Source organism: Pan troglodytes, chromosome 3 (genome assembly GCF_028858775.2).
Source record: "Pan troglodytes isolate AG18354 chromosome 3, NHGRI_mPanTro3-v2.0_pri, whole genome shotgun sequence".
Taxonomy (NCBI): Eukaryota; Metazoa; Chordata; class Mammalia; order Primates; family Hominidae; genus Pan; species Pan troglodytes.
This window is the reverse complement of record NC_072401.2, coordinates 125,091,896-125,112,136: the sequence shown is the minus strand read 5'-3', so window position 1 is coordinate 125,112,136 and position 20,241 is coordinate 125,091,896. Positions and strand designations below refer to the sequence as shown.

The following is a 20,241-nucleotide window of genomic DNA, read 5'->3' as shown; positions in this document are numbered from 1 at the left end:
ATTTTTTCCTTCATTTCAACTTTGGTGAATCTGACAATTATGTGTCTTGGAGTTGCTCTTCTCGAGGAGTATCTTTGTGGCGTTCTCTGTATTTCCTGAATCTGAACGTTGGCCTGCCTTGCTACATTGGGGAAGTTCTCCTGGATAATATCCTGCAGAGTGTTTTCCAACTTGGTTCCATTCTCCGCATCACTTTCAGGTACGCCAATCAGACGTAGATTTGGTCTTTTCACATAGTCCCATATTTCTTGGAGGCTTTGCTCATTTCTTTTTATTCTTTTTTCTCTAAACTTCCCTTCTCGCTTCATTTCATTCATTTCATCTTCCATTGCTGATACCCTTTCTTCCAGTTGATTGCATTGGCTCCTGAGGCTTCTGCATTCTTCACGTAGTTCTCGAGCCTTGGTTTTCAGCTCCATCAGCTCCTTTAAGCACTTCTCTGTATTGGTTATTCTAGTTATACATTCTTCTAAATTTTTTTCAAAGTTTTCAAATTCTTTGCCTTTGGTTTGAATGTCCTCCCATAGCTCAGAGTAATTTGATCGTCTGAAGCCTTCTTCTCTCAGCTCGTCAAAATTATTCTCCATCCAGCTTTGTTCCATTGCTGGTGAGGAACTATGTTTTTCAGCACCACACCACACCTATTCCAAAATTGACCACATAGTTGGAAGTAAAGCTCTCCTCAGCAAATGTAAAAGAACAGAAATTATAACAAACTATCTCTCAGACCACAGTGCAATCAAACTAGAACTCAGGATTAAGAATCTCACTCAAAGCTGCTCAACTACATGGAAACTGAACAACCTGCTCCTGAATGACTACTGGGTACATAACGAAATGAAGGCAGAAATAAAGATGTTCTTTGAAACCAACGAGAACAAAGACACAACATACCAGAATCTCTGGGATGCATTCAAAGCAGTGTGTAGAGGGAAATTTATAGCACTAAATGCCCACAAGAGAAAGCAGGAAAGATCCAAAATTGATACCCTAACATCACAATTAAATGAACTAGAAAAGCAAGAGCAAACACATTCAAAAGCTAGCAGAAGGCAAGAAATAACTAAAATCAGAGCAGAACTGAAGGAAATAGAGACACAAAAAACCCTTCAAAAAATCAATGAATCCAGGAGCTGGTTTTTTGAAAGGATCAACAAAATTGATAGACCGCTAGCAAGACTAATAAAGAAAAAAAGAGAGAAGAATCAAATAGACACAATAAAAAATGATAAAGGGGACATCACCACCGATCCCACAGAAATACGAACTGCCATCAGAGAATACTACAAACACCTCTATGCAAATAAACTAGAAAATCTAGAAGAAATGGATACATTCCTTGACACATACACTCTCCCAAGACTAAACCAGGAAGAAGTTGAATCTCTGAATAGACCAATAACAGGCTCTGAAGTTGTGGCAATAATCAATAGTTTACCAACCAAAAAGAGTCCAGGACCAGATGGATTCACAGCCGAATTCTACCAGAGGTACAAGGAGGAACTGGTACCATTCCTTCTGAAACTATTCCAATCAATAGAAAAAGAGGGAATCCTCCCTAACTCATTTTATGAGGCCAGCATCATTCTGATACCAAAGCCGGGCAGAGACACAACCAAAAAAGAGAATTTTAGACCAATATCCTTGATGAACATTGATGCAAAAATCCTCAATAAAATACTGGCAAACCGAATCCAGCAGCACATCAAAAAGCCTATCCACCATGATCAAGTGGGCTTCATCCCTGGGATGCAAGGCTGGTTCAATATACACAAATCAATAAATGTAATCCAGCATATAAACAGAACCAAAGACAAAAACCACATGATTATCTCAATAGATGCAGAAAAAGCCTTTGACAAAATTCAACAACCCTTCATGCTAAAAACTCTCAATAAATTAGGTATTGATGGGACATATTTCAAAATAATAAGAGCTATCTATGACAAACCCACAGCCAATATCATACTGAATGGGCAAAAACTGGAAGCATTCCCTTTGAAAACTGGCACAAGACAGGAATGCCCTCTCTCACCACTCCTATTCAACATAGTGTTGGAAGTTCTGGCCAGGGCAATCAGGCAGGAGAAAGAAATAAAGGGTATTCAATTAGGAAAAGAGGAAGTCAAATTGTCCCTGTTTGCAGACGACATAATTGTTTATCTAGAAAACCCCATTGTCTCAGCCCAAAATCTCCTTAAGCTGATAAGCAACTTCAGCAAAGTCTCAGGATACAAAATCAATGTACAAAAATCACAAGCATTCTTATACACCAACAACAGACAAACAGAGAGCCAAATCATGAGTGAACTCCCATTCACAATTGCTTCAAAGAGAATAAAATACCTAGGAATCCAACTTACAAGGGATGTGAAGGACCTCTTCAAGGAGAACTACAAACCACTGCTCAATGAAATAAATGAGGATACAAACAAATGGAAGAACATTCCATGCTCATGGGTAGGAAGAATCAATACCGTGAAAATGGCCATACTGCCCAAGGTAATTTACAGATTCAATGCCATCCCCATCAAGCTACCAATGACTTTCTTCACAGAATTGGAAAAAACTACTTTAAAGTTCATATGGAACCAAAAAACAGCCCGCATCACCAAGTCAATCCTAAGCCAAAAGAACAAAGCTGGAGGCATCACACTACCTGACTTCAAACTATACTACAAGGCTACAGTAACCAAAACAGCATGGTACTGGTACCAAAACAGAGATATAGATCAATGGAACAGAACAGAGCCCTCAGAAATAATGTCGCATACCTACAACTATCTGATCTTTGACAAACCTGAGAAAAACAAGCAATGGGGAAAGGATTCCCTATTTAATAAATGGTGCTGGGAAAACTGGCTAGCCATATGTAGAAAGCTGAAACTGGATCCCTTCCTTACACCTTATACAAAAATCAATTCAAGATGGATTAAAGATTTAAACATTAGACCTAAAACCATAAAAACCCTAGAAGAAAACCTAGGCATTACCATTCAGGACATAGGCGTGGGCAAGGACTTCACGTCCAAAACACCAAAAGCAATGGCAACAAAAGCCAAAATTGACAAATGGGATCTAATTAAACTAAAGAGCTTCTGCACAGCAAAAGAAACTACCATCAGAGTGAACAGGCAACCTACAACATGGGAGAAAATTTTCGCAACCTACTCATCTGACAAAGGGCTAATATCCAGAATCTACAATGAACTCAAACAAATTTACAAGAAAAAAACAAACAACCCCATCAAAAAGTGGGCGAAGGACATGAACAGACACTTCTCAAAAGAAGACATTTATGCAGCCAAAAAACACATGAAAAAATGCTCATCATCACTGGCCATCAGAGAAATGCAAATCAAAACCACTATGAGATATCATCTCACACCAGTTAGAATGGCAATCATTCAAAAGTCAGGAAACAACAGGTGCTGGAGAGGATGTGGAGAAATAGGAACACTTTTACACTGTTGGTGGGACTGTAAACTAGTTCAACCATTGTGGAAGTCAGTGTGGCGATTCCTCAGGGATCTAGAACTAGAAATACCATTTGACCCAGCCATCCCATTACTGGGTATATACCCAAATGACTATAAATCATGCTGCTATAAAGACACATGCACACGTATGTTTATTGCGGCATTATTCACAATAGCAAAGACTTGGAACCAACCCAAATGTCCAACAATGATAGACTGGATTAAGAAAATGTGGCACATATACACCATGGAATACTATGCAGCCATAAAAAATGATGAGTTCATGTCCTTTGTAGGGACATGGATGAAATTGGAAACCATCATTCTCAGTAAACTATCGCAAGAACAAAAAACCAAACACCGCATATTCTCACTCATAGGTGGGAATTGAACAATGAAATCACATGGACACAAGAAGGGGAATATCACACTCTGGGGACTGTGGTGGGGTGGGGGGAGGGGGGAGGGATAGCATTGGGAGATATACCTAATGCTAGATGACGAGTTAGTGGGTGCAGCGCACCAGCATGGCACATGTATACATATGTAACTAACCTGCACAATGTGCACATGTACCCTAAAACTTAAAGTATAATAAAAAAAAAGAAAAAGAAAAAAAAAATTAAAACACCAAAACTAGTATTTGTTTGTTAGTACAAATGAATAAAATTTTTACTGAGTTTTAATGTCTTTCCACTTTATTCATTTTAATTGCTATGTGTTTGCTTTTTAAACAACTTTATTGAGGTACAATTTGCACAGCAAGAGAATCATCCATTTTAAGAATACAATGATTTTTCACAAATTTAGAGTTGTGAAACCATCACCACAACCTAGTTTTAGAGCATTTCCACCAGCCCTAAAAGATCTCTTGTGCCCTTCTTCAATCAATCTTCATTCCTACCCTCAACCAGGGGCAATCATTGATCTGCATTCCAACTCTACAGATTTGCCTTTTTTGGGCTTTTCAAATAAGGGGAATTATACACTATGTAATATTTTGCATCTGACTTCTTTCACTTAGCATGATGTTTTTGAGGTTTGTCTATGATATGGATAAACCATGTCTTATTGCCAAATAATATTCCACATATAGATATACCACATTTGTTAATTCCTTTACCAATTGATGGGCATTAAACTGTTTTCACTTTTTGGCTATTAGTAAAAAGGCTGCTATGAAGATTGGTGCACAGGTCTTTGAATGGACATATGTTTTCATTTATTCTTGCATAAATACCTCGTAGTGAAATTGCTGTGTCAGATGGTAAATTCATGGTTAACTTTTTAATAAACTGTCTTGTTTTTAAAATAATAAACAAATCATAATAATAAAATGTTACATCAGGGCTATGACCCAGTTGCCTAAATTTTAGCCTTTATAGACATTTTGCTTCGCTTATAATTCATTTATTAATTACCAATTATATAGATGACTTATTATATCAGACTGTAACCAAAAGTTCAAAGTTTCAATTGCTATGTCGCTATCAAAATTATTGAATTAATTGTACTTTGTTCTCTTTATAGCATTCTAATTACTTAATTTATTTTTCCTTCTATTTTTTCTTTTTTCATTCTTGTTTTATTTATTTTTGTTTTAATTGGTTTGTTTTAAATTTGTTTTATATTTCTAAGCTATATGATTATATGTATAAAGCATAATTTAAAAATCTACCCATTACTATTATTTATTTCATTTTATGAAATTTACTAAAATAATTTTCTAGAATAAAGGGAAGATATTTAAAAATGATTTACTTCAGGTGTCAAATGCATTAGGTATACCAATAAAATTTGATAACTATAAGAAACCAACAGCCCTTTAAGTAACTATTTGGTGATCAAAAGTAATTTGTCTCATGGTGCCTCTTCTACTCTGCACAGACAATGAGCACTGCCAATTTCTTTTAATAAAAGAAAAAAAAAATAGAGAACTGTTAGGAGTCATACCAAACATTTTCATGGAGGAAAAAACAGCATATTATTAAAAAATGGGAGAAAAAAACTAGTGTGTGAGAGGAAATGTAAGATTACCTAGAATTTGGTAGAAGTCACTGCCCAGTCACTAGGAGTATGGTCAGTCAGCATATAGCTTCCCAAGTTGGTCCCAAATGGCCATCTTCAACTGTAGAGATCTAGTTAAGATCACATCCATGTAGGAGTGGCCACTGTGGTGACTGAGCAAGGCGGGAATATCAAGAACTGATTTTCAGCCCTGCAGAGGACAAAAACTCAGCCATTTGGGCCCAAAATGGTACCCTGGCTCTGTATGTCAGTACTCACTCCAGAGCACCCTGCCATTTTGGTGCATCACAGTTGTACTTCCTTTGCCCCATCCTACTTCTGCCACCTTCCTTTCACAGTAATTGATCCAGAGACACCGGAATCTGAACTAAACAGGGTGTGTAAGTGGGAGGAGCATTACATAAAAATGACTGGACACTGCCTTGCTGTAGCAGTTAGCAGAAAATGTAGGTATTTAGGTTAAATTCAAAGATGGTCAAGTTGAAAGACCTAACATACAATCTGATTTAATAGTAAAGGTGAGTGATACTTTTTGCCATAGTCTAGATCTCTCTGAATTTGATCTTTACAACAAGTATAGTTACTTTGTTTAACTGAAGAATCTTACAAAATATCTGCTTTTTCAATAATTGTTAAAGTTGATTGCGTACTGCAGTGGGTCAGATGCAATCCTTGGTTATTGGACTTTCTCCATTTTCTTTAGCCTCTGTTGGAAAGTTGGTAATTGTTCATAGAAAGTTTTTATGAGCCAGACCTGGAAATAACAATATCACTTCTATTCACATTATATTCCTAAGAAATCAATCACATGGCCACAGGCAGAGGAAACAAAAATATAGGTTAGCTGAATATCTAAGAGGGAGATGAAGTGAGATTTGCGAGCAGCTGGCTAGTCTCTTTCAAGGATATCAAGCAAATAAAATGCCTTGAACCATGCTGACAATTTTCCCCCAAAGCAGCAGATATCTTCTTTAGAAGAGCAGGAAGCAGGACAAGTAGTAAGCCAGTCAGAATTGGGACATTTGCTTTTGAAGGGTTCAAGGCGCAAAACAAAAACCAAAGGATCTCTTCTTTGAAAACATGAACAGCTGGCACAGGAAGATATTGTCACACTGGATCTGCTTACCTGCAGGGCAAGTTTGCCAAATAAGCAAAATAAACCATGCAGGGATGAAGCTCCGATTTGGGTCTTGCTCACTCCACACTCCCATCAGGTTGCTGGGCTTCTGAGAAAGCACCTAATCTTCTCACTTGTGATCTTCAAAGAGGAAGCCTCATCGCTATTTCGACAGATGAATTAGAAAAAAAAAAATCTATGAATCTTTTTTCAATGAGGAATTCAAGGCAAAAAAGAATAAAGTTTTAAAAGTAAGATTTACAAAAAAAATTTATTAAGCAAGAAGCATAGAAAGAATTACTTTTGAAAATGACTTACCAGAGAAAATATTTTAAAACGTATTGTATTGGTTACTTATTGTTACATAACAAATCACTCCAATAAGTGTAAACTTTTCTTACTGCTCATGCATCTGTGAATCTACTAGAATCTGATTGACACAGGCTTGGCTCAACTGGGAAGCTCTTTTTGTCACTGCATGTCTATTAATTACCTAGGGTGGTTCTGCTGACCAGCAGGCTACCCACAGTTACATTATTTCCATGATCGGCCAGAAAGAAAAGAAAACAAGCAAGAACATGTGAGGTCTTCCAGGCTTGCACTTAGAATACAAACTGTGACTTTTGCTCATGTGTCATCAGCCAAAGCAAGTCATATAGCCAAGCCCAGAGACAAGACGAAATGAGTACATGCCATCTGTGATGACGAGGCCATAGCAAGGGAACAGACGCAAGAAGAGGTGAAGAAATGAGGAAAATAATGTAATAAACCACAATTTATTTTAACAAAATTTAAGTAACAACTTCAAAACAAAAGACAGACATGATAAAGAGATTGTCTTCTTTCTTTTTTCATCAGGGTACAACCAGATGTAGGTGTTTTACAATTTATATATAACCTCTTTAAATCTTTGGACTCAGTTCAAAAATTCGTTTCTATCAATGCGTCTTTTCTGTGTGAGATCAGTATGTTCAAAGTGATAAGAAAAAAGAAGAATGGGCAAACAGGAAAAAATTTAAATGGAGCTGAACATGAAAAAATCCTATAATTATAAATTTCACAAAATCAATTTAAAATTAATTTTAACAATACAGAGAAAACCTATTAATATAGAAGATTGAGTCAGACATCTGGTGACCCACCTTGATGCACTTTGCCAGGTTCCAGAAGAAAGAAAATAAAACAGCAACACAGAAAGTATTAAATTGGAGGACAGCACACAGAGATCCAAATTTGATCAATAATTCTGAAAAATAGAACAGAAAATATACTGAAAAAAAGTATTAATAGAAAAAAATTTGAATTGAATCTAAAGATTTAAAGAGGTTACATCTGAAGAGTAAAAATCAACCCAGATATACCCTGTTGAGAAGTGAAAGACAACCAGCCTAAAGGTGGGAAAAAAATGTAACCTAGCACGGCAGAACAATTACACTGAGGCAGGACCTCTTCTGCACCACACCAAATGCCAGAACATGGGAAAAACAGCTACAAATGCATCAGGGGAACAAATTTTAAGCCAGATGCTCTATGTTCACTGAAGTTTTGTTTCATGTGTAACAGTAACTGAAAGAATATTATCTATTTATTTGTCCTGAAAAAAAAATCAAGAAAGTATTCTATTAAGGTTTATCTGTACATATAAAAGGGGAAATTACAGCATAAGAACAGTAGAAGTGAGTCTCAGAAAATATGTAAATATAGCATTGAGTATAAGGAAATTGTTTAACAATATTGTATCAGAAAGTACATTTTAACACTATTTGAAAGAAAAGTAAATTAATCCTCACATAGTAATAAACTAATACTTTAAGAAGCTGGGTAAGAAATTATAGATTGATTGTATATTTTTAAAATAATATGATGGGAAAGAACAAAATAAGTTTGTGACACAAAATTGTAACTTATGAATCTTCAAGCTGAATAATAATAAAATACAGGATCATGTAATCAAAAACTAGTTTTTTCAAAAAAAAGAAAACAACAGTAGGAGGATACTTTCATAGCTCTCTGTCCCTGTTATATCAAGCAAAACAAAAATGAAGAAAGATATGGGTAGTGAATCAGTTAGAATGCCTTGGCCAATAATAGAAAACAGAATTCAGAAGTTTAAAAATTGGGAAAAATATTTATTTCCTTTTTCCTTTTTTTATTTTTAATGTTTTTGGTCTTTAATAAGAGGAAGTTGGATGAAAGGCTGTGCCTTTGTGATACCAGAAAAGACCTACATATCTTTAATCATCTGCTCTGTAATTTTCCCTATGACTAACTCCCTTCCTGGTTATAAGATTAAAATCACACTCTTCATCCACACATGTAGACATGGCAAAGTCCTGGGGAAGGAAGTGGATAATTAACTCCTTATTTCTCTCCCTGTGTGTCTCTGTCTCTCTCTCTCTGAATGAAAAAATATTTTATACTCAATATCTCTCCAGCAGATTTCCCCTGGATTTATGTTGGTCACTCCATCAGCAGAAACAATTTACTATTAAACAATAATCAATTAGGTAAGCATTCTGCTAATGAAGATTGAAAAATAAGCTTAAGGAAAGCTAAAAACGAATAAGTATGAAATAAGAAAATATTAATTTTTGAAACAATAGAATTAATAAATAATTTTCATAGATATTTTGCTAGAAATTAAACCAATAACAGACAAACTTTTATCATAATAAATAATGTATAAATATACAAAATTAGAAATAAAGGTGGAGATATTACCACTGTTTTAGATCATTTTTTAAAAAAATAAGATACTTAGCAAAATACATAAAATGAACATACAGGAAAAAAAATACAGCTTTCTATTTTATTAACAATTGCCAGTTAAAAAGCACAAGGGCAAATGTTCCAGAGCAACGAGAACTCTCAGAAACTGCGGTGAAAAGTGGAAAAGGATGCAGTCACTTTGGAAATCTGGGAATCTATACTGAAACTAAGCATATACGTCCCCAGCAATTCCACTCCTATATATAGGTTTTCTATATATAAGAAAACCCTAAAGACTCCACCAAAAAACTGCTAGAATTAAAAAATGAATTCAGTAAATCTTTACTACTTATCAGAGAAATACAAATTAAAACCATAATGAGATATTACCTTACACTTGTTAGAATGGCTATTACCAAAAAGAGGAAAGATAACAAGAGTTGGTGAGGATGTGGGGAAAAGGAAACACTTTCACACTGTTGATAGGAATATGAATTAAGATAGGCATTACATAAAACAGTATGGAGATTCCTCAAAAAATTACTTGATCCAGCAATTTTATATATATACATATGTATGTGTGTGTATGTATATGTGTATATATATACACACATATATATACACATATATACACATATATACACACATATATACACATATATACACACATATATACACATATATATACACATATATATACACATATATATATACACACATATATATATATCTCCAAAGGAAATGAAATTAGTATTTCAAAGACATATCTACACTCCCATATTCACTGCAGCATTATCACAATAGCCAAGACATGGAATCAACCGAAGTGTCCATCAACAGATAATTAGGTAAGGGAAATATAGTATATATACACAGTGGAATACCATTTAGTCTAAAAAAAAAAAGACGAAGAAGAAGAAAGTCCTGTCATTTCAACAACGTGGGTGAACCTGGAAGACATTATGCCAAGTGAAATAAGCCAGGCACAGAAAGACAAATACACATGATCTCACTTATCTGTATGCTACGGTTTGAATATGTCCTCCAAAAAACATGTGCTGGAAGCTTAATCCCCCAGTGCAACAACGTTTGGCAGTGGGGCCTAATAAGAAGTGTTTAGATAATGAAGGCTACATTCTCATGAATTGATTAAAACCAATTATAAAAGGGCTTGGGGCTGTAAATTTAATCTCTGGCTGTCTCTCTCTCACTCTCTTTGTCTTTCTGCCATGGATGATGCAGCAAGAAGTCCTTCACCAGATTCAGCCCCTCGATCCTGAACTTTCCAGCCTGCAGAATCATGAGCCAAATAAACTTCTATTGTTTATAAATTTCCCAGTGTGCAGTATTCTATCATAGTAAGAAAATGTGGAATCAAACCAGGCCAAGTGCAGTGGCTCACACCTGTAATCTCAGCACTTTGGGAGGCCAAGAGAGGAGGATGACTTGAGCCTAGGAGATTGAGACCAGTCTGGGCAACATGGCAAAACCCCATCTGTAAAAAAACCCCATGGAAAAAAAAAATTTTCAAGCCAAATGTAGTGGCATGCACCTGTAATCTCAGCTACACGGAGGCTGAAGGGGAAGGATCACCTGAGCACAGGAGGTCAAGGCTGCAGTGAGCTTAGATCGCACCACTTGCTTCAGTCTCAGTGACAGAGTGAGACCCTGTCTCAAAATAGAATAAAATTAAATTAAAATTAAAAAGTGTATTTTGTAGGAAGAGAGTAGAATGGCAGTTACCAGAGGTTGGGGGAGGGGGGAGATGGGCAGATGTTAGTCAAAGAATACAAAGTTTGTTAGATAGGAGGAATAAGTTTAAGAGATACATCATACAACATGATGACTGTAGTTAGTAACAATGTATTATATTCTGAAGAATTCCTGAAAGATTTGATTTTGTGTTATCACAAAAAACGACAATTATGTGAGGTAATGCATATGTTAATTAGCTCTAGCAATCATTTCACAATGCATACATATTTCAACACATGTTGTACACAATAAATATATACAATCTTTACTTTTCAATTGAAACTAGATTAATTAATTATTTAAAATATACAAATATAGGCCTGGTACGGTGGCTCATGCTCATAATCCCAGCACTTTGGGAGGCTGAGGCAGGCAGATCTCAGGAGTTTGAGACCAGCCTGGGCAACACGATAAAACCCTGTTTCTATTAAAAATAATAATAATAAAATAAATATAAAAAATAAAATATATGAATATATGTATCAAGTAACCTGAGTCTAGACACCAAGATTGTTTTAATCTTTGGAAAGGGCTGATGGAAGAGAGACTGGACTCAGCTTAGTGTGGGCTAAACTGAACACAATTATTTGCCACCTGTGGTTTTTATTAGACCAGCTAACTCAAAAACATCGTAGTCTTGGACTACTGCAAGGTTGTCTTATAAGAAGCAGAAAGGCAGAGCATGTTTCCTTGAGTGGGATGAGGTTCCTACAGCTATCCCAGATACATACCCTCACCCCAAAGGAAGACCTATCAATATAAGAGAATGAAATTCCTGTTGTCAAAAATCCTGGGAAGATATCAATCTTATGACAGAAAATGAAGATCTAAGCAGCAAATCTTAAACTGAAAAAGAACTTAAACTAGTTTGGCCTATAGACAGTCGAAATAGTCTCAGATATGGGAGGTGAGCAGCGCTTCTCACCTACCATACAGGAGACAGTGTGGTAGCACTCCTGTATGGGAGACAGTGTTACAGGGAGACAGTGTGGTTAGCAAGACACGGATCTGAGCCTGGCCAAGAGCTGTGAGTAATGCTCTTGATGTAGCTTCTGTCCATTATTCCTTAACCTTCCATAAACCCTGTTAAAAATTACAGCTGGTCTCATTGTGTGGGAAATTACAGAAAACGGGACTATCCCAATGGATAGCAATGTTTCTTTCTCCAAGATCAAGGTGGTGATCACTCTGGTGACTAATGATGGAAGACAGCTTTCCAAGAAAAATGCCAGATTCACAAGTGGGAATAGTCTTCTCCCTAAAAAACAGCAAGGCAAGACGCAGAAGCAGAGCAGGCTGGGAGTTTGTTTTTGAGCACAGATTAAGGCACAACCTGAGGAATTCTCATATCTACCTAGGGAATGTTTTGTGGGCATTAACATCTGACAATAAAGCTGGTATGTGTGTAAGTAATACTAACTCATATTAGACACAAAGAAGAAAGATAAGAGGGAAGGAGAGGAGGTGGCGAGGAGGAAGAAGAGGAGGGGAGAGAGAAAGAAAGGTGTCTATCTATCTTTACCAACCTACTCCACCCTTTGTAATCTTTCTTCTCATTTGTGAATGTTTCTCTGTGTTTTCTTTCCTGTCCTCAAATGAATGCCAGCCTGGATATTTCCGAATGAAATATGACTTATTCTGCAGTCAGGTTTACCACCCTGCTCTTTCAATTTATAAGTGAGAAACACAGATCTATTTAGAATGGGATGACATGATCAGTACACCCTAAGGTCATTATCCTTTTTTGAAGAGGCAGTTTTTGATATGAACAAGTTTGTAAAGCAAAACACAGATACTTTCATCTGCCAGATCCAATGTAGTAATTTAATAGCCATGAGATTATTTAAATAAGTGAAGTCTGTAGAAATATCATTATAAAGCCACTAGTTTCAGCATTTACTTAGAAAGTAACATTGACTTTGACAGAAACAATGATCTGGGATTTGTTTGAAAATTATTTTGTTCTCATTCCTGGGAAAAAGTTTTGCTCAGTCCCTATGGTAAGCGATAAGAAAGGCATACAGAGCAATGATAATTTACTAGTTATTCCACAAGTATACCGTGCTTATTTCTGCGTAGAGATGTATGCTTATATTTTTCCTTCTCTACTAGACAGACCCTTTTCTTTAAAGGAAATCTCATGTCCCAGCACTTCCATGACTAGATTCTTTCTGAATACTTCAACCTTAGCTGAGCTTTTTCTGTTCTGAACACCACACAATACTTAGATCATCCCATAGAGAATTTAATTATATACGCTTTCATGCTGTGTTTATTGTTCATACGAGTTTGTTATCACTTCTCTCACTGTTATTAAATGGCCTGTAATGGCAATGCTCAGTTCTTAACAAGTCTTCTTTAACCTATGTGGAGCATAAGCTTATATGCTATTATGAAAATTAAGTGCTATTTTTAAATATACATATATGTATGTATGTATATTTAATCCAGAATTCCAAGGTATCTATTTCATTGTTAAAATTTTTGAAAAGCTGTCATAGGCGACGACATAATCGGTCACTGGATCAGCACCACTTCCCAAAACAACAGTAGTGATAATAACGACAGCCACCATTTATTGAGAGCTCACTATGTTGCATACTGCTCTAGTGCTTCATACAGATTAGCTCATTCTGTTCTCACAACAACCCATGAGTTGGTTACTATTATTATTTTTGTTATTAGTCACATCTACTTGGAAATTCATATCATAACCAGGTAGGTTTTTAATTAATTTATAATGATAAGTAACTGCAACATGAACTGGAATACCTCAATGTCTATACAGCATCCTCTTTCTCTAGGCAGAGAGCAACATAACCTGACCTGACCTTCTTAAATGGAAAGCCAGAAAATGACGAGTGACTATCATCAAATCAAAACAAAGACAGTTCTAAAATCTAACACTAAATAACAACAGGAGAAGATGCTCTGAGATATCTAACTCACAGTAGAGAAAGTTTTGCCAATGAGAGTAGAATATTCAAAGTCCTTTTCTGTATTCCCCTGTTTTATCTCCATATTAGGGGTGACTTTCCCATTCAATATTTATTATCAATCAATAATTTATGAGGAGTGGGTAATGAATAGAAAAAGAAGGATAAATGGCCCTATGTAATATTTAAAATAAAAAGTAACACAAAGCAACATTTTAAAAATTGAAATAGCATTATAGAAAAAGATAGTATCAAGACGCTGATGCTAAACAGAATACGTTCAGAAAAAAAGTATAAAGAAGTATTACTAACCCTTTCTCACATGGCAGAGCATAGCATAGCATAGAGAAAAGCAAGCAAACAAGCACACAAAACACAAGGTGTGGCATGTTAATTAAAAGCATGGAGTCTTAAAGCTAGGCTGCTTAGATTCAAACTGCAGCTCCGTCACTGGCTAGCTACAAGACCTGGAATAAGTTACTTAACTTCTCTGGGCCTCTGTTTCCTCATTTATAAAATGGGAATCATTATAGTGCCTCCTTTTAGCATTGCTACGGGAATTCAATGTATATGTTTTTAGAATAATACCTGGAACTGAGTAAGCTACCTATTGTTTAAATTCTCACCTTTTTAAAATTTAGCCAGATTTTTATTTTTTAAAAATTTTTGTCATACTTATCAACCTCCTATTATGAAAATCACAAGGATTCTAGGCTTTTTATTTAAGAAATACACATTATTTAAGAATAATGTGTATTATGAGTTAGAGCCAAATTATTTCCCACAGAAGTACATTTCTCAACTTATGATAGAAACAAATGAGAGAGTGTAGTCTAACATAGGCATAGTCAGTTTACACATATCTTTTTTTCAGTAACTCCTCTAATAAAAAACAAGGATTTAACCTAGAGCAAGAAGCAAGTAAGTCACTGGGGTGTCATGTGATGGTTCCCAAATGTGAAATCGTTAGGCTGATGCCAATCCAGAAGTTTTCCCCTGTGCATATACAAATAAGAATTGTTTCTTATTTGGAATCTTAAGGACAATGTAATGAGTTTTCATAAGGCTAAACACATTCAATTATATTAGTATATAAACAAATTTAAAAATAAGTATATTCAGGGCCAGGCACAGTGGCTCCCGCCTGTAATCCCAGCACTTTGGAAGGCCGAGGCGGGTGGATCACCTGAGGTCAGAAGTTCAAGACCAGCCTAGCCAACTTGGTGAAACCCAGTCTCTACTAAAAATACAAAAATCAGCCCTGTGTGGTGGCAGACACCTGTAGTCCCAGCTACTCAGGAGGCTGAGGCACAAGAATCACTTGAATCTGGGAGGTGGAGGTTGCAGTGAGCTGAGATCACACCACCGCACTCCAGCCTGGGCAACAAAGTGAGACTCAGTCTCAAAACAAACAAACAAACAAACAAACAAACAAAACTAATTATATTCATTTTATTCTGAGGTTATATGTGTTGCTTTTTAGAAATATCCTGACTCAGGCCTATAAATGATTCCAACATTGGAAATTATAAAGACCTTTGGAATAGAAAATTATGGGAACAAAACAAGGGGCAAGTACAACAGAAACGGCATATGGTTTGGTCATCATACAAGGCTGGGTTCAAATCCCAACTCTATTTCTTACTTTTGGGATAATCTTGGATTAATAATTTAATAGCTTGGATCGTTAATTTTATAAATCTAGCTTGTTAGTGACTACCTCAGAGTTTTTGTGAGGATTATGTGAAATTGTATTTTAAATGCACTTAACATAAGTCTGTCATAGTATCCACTTAACCAACCAAGGCTATTATGTTCTAGTCTTGGTTGGGTGAAAGCAGGAGTAGCAAAGACAGTAGTGTAAACAGTCATGCTGTTTTTACTATTGTTGTGGGAAAAAGGCAAAACCTTTTTATTGCCAGTCACATGTAGAATTCCAGAAACAAAAACTGCATATAGCAAACTTTCTCAGTAATGTGCTTCTCTTTGTCTGTTGGTGCTATGGCCAATCACTGCTGCACACAAGAATGCATCGTGACTTCTGATTAACTCTTCCAAATCAATTGAACTCCTATCAGGAGATTAAGCTAACTCATATGTGATTAAGCTAAAACATATGTGAGGTTGGTTTCTGCTCTCAGCGCAGTTTTAAACTGTTAAACCCATACCAGCTGTTTCTATAAACCAGCAATTCTAATCATCCAGTATCACTCCTCAAGGAACGTTAGATTATAGAAGAAATGTGATCAACCAACACAAATTTTACATTTTCAGCAGATTTATTTCAATTTCTAATCAAACTCAATCCCAGCTTCTTCCCTGACAAGGAAGGGAAGGAGATTTAAAGTAAAGAAAATTGAGCTCGGAGAGTTTAACAGATGAAGATTGTATGCTGACAACCCCAAACCATCTCCTTTGTTCTAGTTATATCCAATAAAACTCAAAATGATTGCCCCATCATCTCTATCGTTTCCACAATTTTTGAAACCATCCGCCCCTCAGTTCAAAACATAACCATGATGGAAAATCAAGAAAATACAACTTATAAATTCCTTGAGATGTCTTACAAAGAAAAAATTATTTATTCGATTCTAGAGAAGAAAATGATAATGTATACTGTATTGTAAGACTTCCTCCAAACATAATAATCCTAAGACTTAGATAACACTTATTATATCAGAGCACTCGTTATCAAGACCTTCACATGTGTTAATGTATTTAAAGTACATGATAGAGGCCAGGTGCGGTGGCTTACACCTGTAATCCCAGCACTTTGGGAGGCTGAGGCAGGTGGATCACCTGAGAACAAGTGTTCGAGACCAGCCTGGCCAACATGGTGAAACCCCATCTCTACTAAAAATACAAAAAAAATTAGCCAGGCGTGGTGGCAGGCACCTGTAATCCCAGCTACTGGGGAGGCTGAGGCAGGAGAATCACTTGAACCCAGGAGGCAAAGGTTGCAGTGAGCCGAGATCTTGGCATTGTACTCCAGCCTGGGTGATAAGAGTGAAACTCTGTCTCAAAAAAAATTAAAAATAAAGTACACAATAAATCTAAGAGACAGGTGATATTACTATACACACTTTTCAGGTGAGAAAACTGACTCACAGGAAGATAAGTATCTTGAGATGCTAAGTGTCAAAGCCAAGATTTAAATCCCAGTTTGTCTCCTTGACTGCTCACTGTTTACTTTATAATGATTTGAAAATAATAAAATCAGGAATGCCATTCAGAGATGATCTTAATATAAAAGATACCCAAGTGTTGATAAATCTGATTTTTTTTATATCAACAAGGTGGCTAAGAGTATCACAGGATGATCGTCACACCAACACATGTTGCAAATAAAACCACTCTTTAATAAAGTAATTTGAACCCATCTTCTTAAAATTTCAACTTTTTGTCTCATTCTTTCTTTTCCTTTCACTCTATTCTTTCCAGACTTTTACAAGGGGGTCTTCAAGTGTCTGTTTCAAATCTCTTCTATGTTCCTACTCTTAATTATCTTCTTGGATTTGGTGATTTTCAATTTCTGTTGATGTAATTGTTGTGTTCTTTTCTTCTGAATATTTTATTAGTTGACTCATTTCAGTTTATTTCTTAGTCTTTTCTATGTTTTTTTAAATTTTCTCCCTCTCACAAACTGCTTAGTTAACTCCCTTTTACTGATGAATATTAGAATATTTAAATTAATAATCTGGGTCATCATTCCTGAAAATGTAGACATTAAAAGAAGAAAAGATACTCTATTTGCCACTTTCCTTCTTCACTCCAACCCCAGTTGCAGCCCTCACCCCAATTAAGAAATGCTTGGATTAGAGATTCATCTAGCTTTTGAAGTGCAAATAATGGAAAAAAGAAATATTTTCTGTATTGCATCGTTAACTACTATGTTAGCCTGAATATTTGATGATATCTGGCTAATACATGCACTTGACTCAGTTTTAAAATACCCATGTGAAATATATGCAATATTCAAGGAAAAATTAATCAAGAGAACTTTTCAATTCCAAAGTAGGGGCCACATCTCTAATATGTAGATCACATGAAGATGGACATGCCTCAGTGAGGAAATGCCAGATCTTTCCTTATAATATAAAGTGACATTGTGCAAATGCATTCACTGATTTTCATCTGTTGAATTCATTATCTTACATAATGGCCTTCCCAGGTAAATCAGCAGAGGGACCTAAAATTGCATAAATTTGCTTACCAAGTTGTAAATGTGCCAGAATAGCTGTTTTTTAGGTATCTGAGTGGACCCAAAAGCTGAATGCTCACTTTTGTTAGTAAGTAATAAAATATTCATGGCTGGACCTCATTCTGGTAAGGTGCCAAACTAATTATCTATCACCTGATATCATCCAGGAGTTCTCTTTACGTACTTCCAATGCAAGCAGGTAAAATATTTAATCCTTTCTCCAAATATGCTAATCTGCAATCAGCCTAGATAAAAATAAAGCTTAGTGATAACCATATTTTAAAGCAAAAATAAGTTCACTGACATGTTTCAAGCCATTGTTAGCTACCAAGTGGAATGCTGATTCTGTGATTTTTTTTTTTTTAATACTTAGAAGCAATCTGGGGAAAGGGAGGACAAAACAAAACAATATGGTTAATTGATCCATCAGTATGATTACTGGCAAAAGAAGAAAACAAGTCTTCCTAAGTCATGTTATTAGGGGAAAAAATGGTTCACAATTACATAACTGCGAGTGAGGGAACCAAGAAGAGATTTGAATCTTGTGACTTAGTACATTGCTTTTTTCAACCCTCATTCCACTGAATAACTGGTTCTTTTTATACCTTACTGAGTACTGCTATGTTTTAGGCATTATAAAATCACAAAGTTGAATGGTAAAAACTGTTATAACTAGAAATTATGAAATGGACAACTATTTGTTACAAATACTACTTACGCAAAAGAAATTCTAAAGAGATCTAATTTAGCCTGTTATTTGTTTGCTTACTTATCACTGAATAAATAAGAGCCCTATCTCTTTCCTTAAGCTTAACAAATTTTAAGGAAAATGTGAGAACTGGAAATATACTGTAAGTTTCATTGATAATCTTATCAAAGTGTACTTCAGGGCAGTTTTTTTGTGGGAAGTTTTGTGGTGCTTAGATTAGACTGAACAAACCATCAAAAAGGTTTTTCTATTGATGTGTCAATTAGCTGTAGCTCCTTATGAACTAATATGAAACACTTGTACCAAGTATTTGATCACAACTTCCTGAATTAAAAAAATTATTTTACTTTAAATACAACATATTTTATATTGTTTCTGTTGTAGAATTGATTGTTCATTCTTTTTTAATTTCTTAAACATGTATTGATTTCATCCTAAACTTCAAGTAACATTACACAACACTACATAACTACATTTGCATGTAATCCCTCCTAATGACTCGGTTGAACTGCTTACTTTAATAAAAACAGGTTTAAAGGCATTAAGAGTGATAAAATGATAAATTCACAATAGGGCACCAATTTAACTGATACTTAACTAGATTATATCTAAGGATGGAAAATAATATTTAAATACTTTTGTTTCATGGGTTTGTGCTATTTTTAACATAGTTTTATCTATGCAAATTTTCTTTCAGAATGGCAGTAAGAGTGCATATTATCCAAGTAAATGAGTAAATCCTAGTTAACCACCTTCAAAATAAATTTAAAATATCATTTAAATTGAAAGTCAAATGTAACTTAATAAATACTTATCAAGACACCATTGAAGATACACACTGGGGAGTTGATTATAGAAGAATGACTTATGAAAAAAAGGAGTTATAATAAGCCACCCATGTACTTTGATGATTATGTTTCAGGACTGGAATTGCAGTTGGAAATTAATTCATTTCACCAATGTTTGTTGTGCACCACCTCTCCTTCAGACACTGCCAGGCCCTGGGTCTACAATGGTGAATGGAATCTGGAATGGTGCATTACACAGGTAAATTCAGGCCTGCACTCAATAGAAAAATGGCATAAGAAACATTTAAAATTAAGTGCAGTAGAGCTAAAGTCAAGAAAGAGAAAATATTTGGTTAGCAAGAATCAACCTTTTGTGGAGGAGGGATCACTAAAATTGGGATTTGAAAGATGGTTACGATTTCAACAGACGATTAAAGAGAGGAGGGCTTTCTCCAGAAAAAGTTACCTGCAGAGGCAAAAGGGAAGAACTCAAGAGGCATGCAAGACGTTGCATGGGAA

General features: G+C 35.5%; 1 long non-coding RNA gene across 4 annotated transcripts in view; it reads right to left on the bottom strand.

The window, feature by feature from the left end:
- LOC104006192 (uncharacterized) overlaps nucleotides 1–20,241 on the bottom strand; it is a 460,140-nt gene that overhangs the window by 12,269 nt on the left and 427,630 nt on the right. For 3 of the 4 annotated variants that reach the window (XR_010156688.1, XR_010156690.1, XR_010156689.1), the window contains exons 7-8: nucleotides 7,767–7,870; nucleotides 4,134–6,787 (exon numbers count right to left, since the gene is read on the bottom strand). This is a non-coding gene — a long non-coding RNA (uncharacterized LOC104006192). Of the gene's footprint in view, nucleotides 1–4,133; nucleotides 6,788–7,766; nucleotides 7,871–20,241 lie in introns of those variants that run through there. The other variant, XR_010156687.1, reaches the window with a different exon arrangement.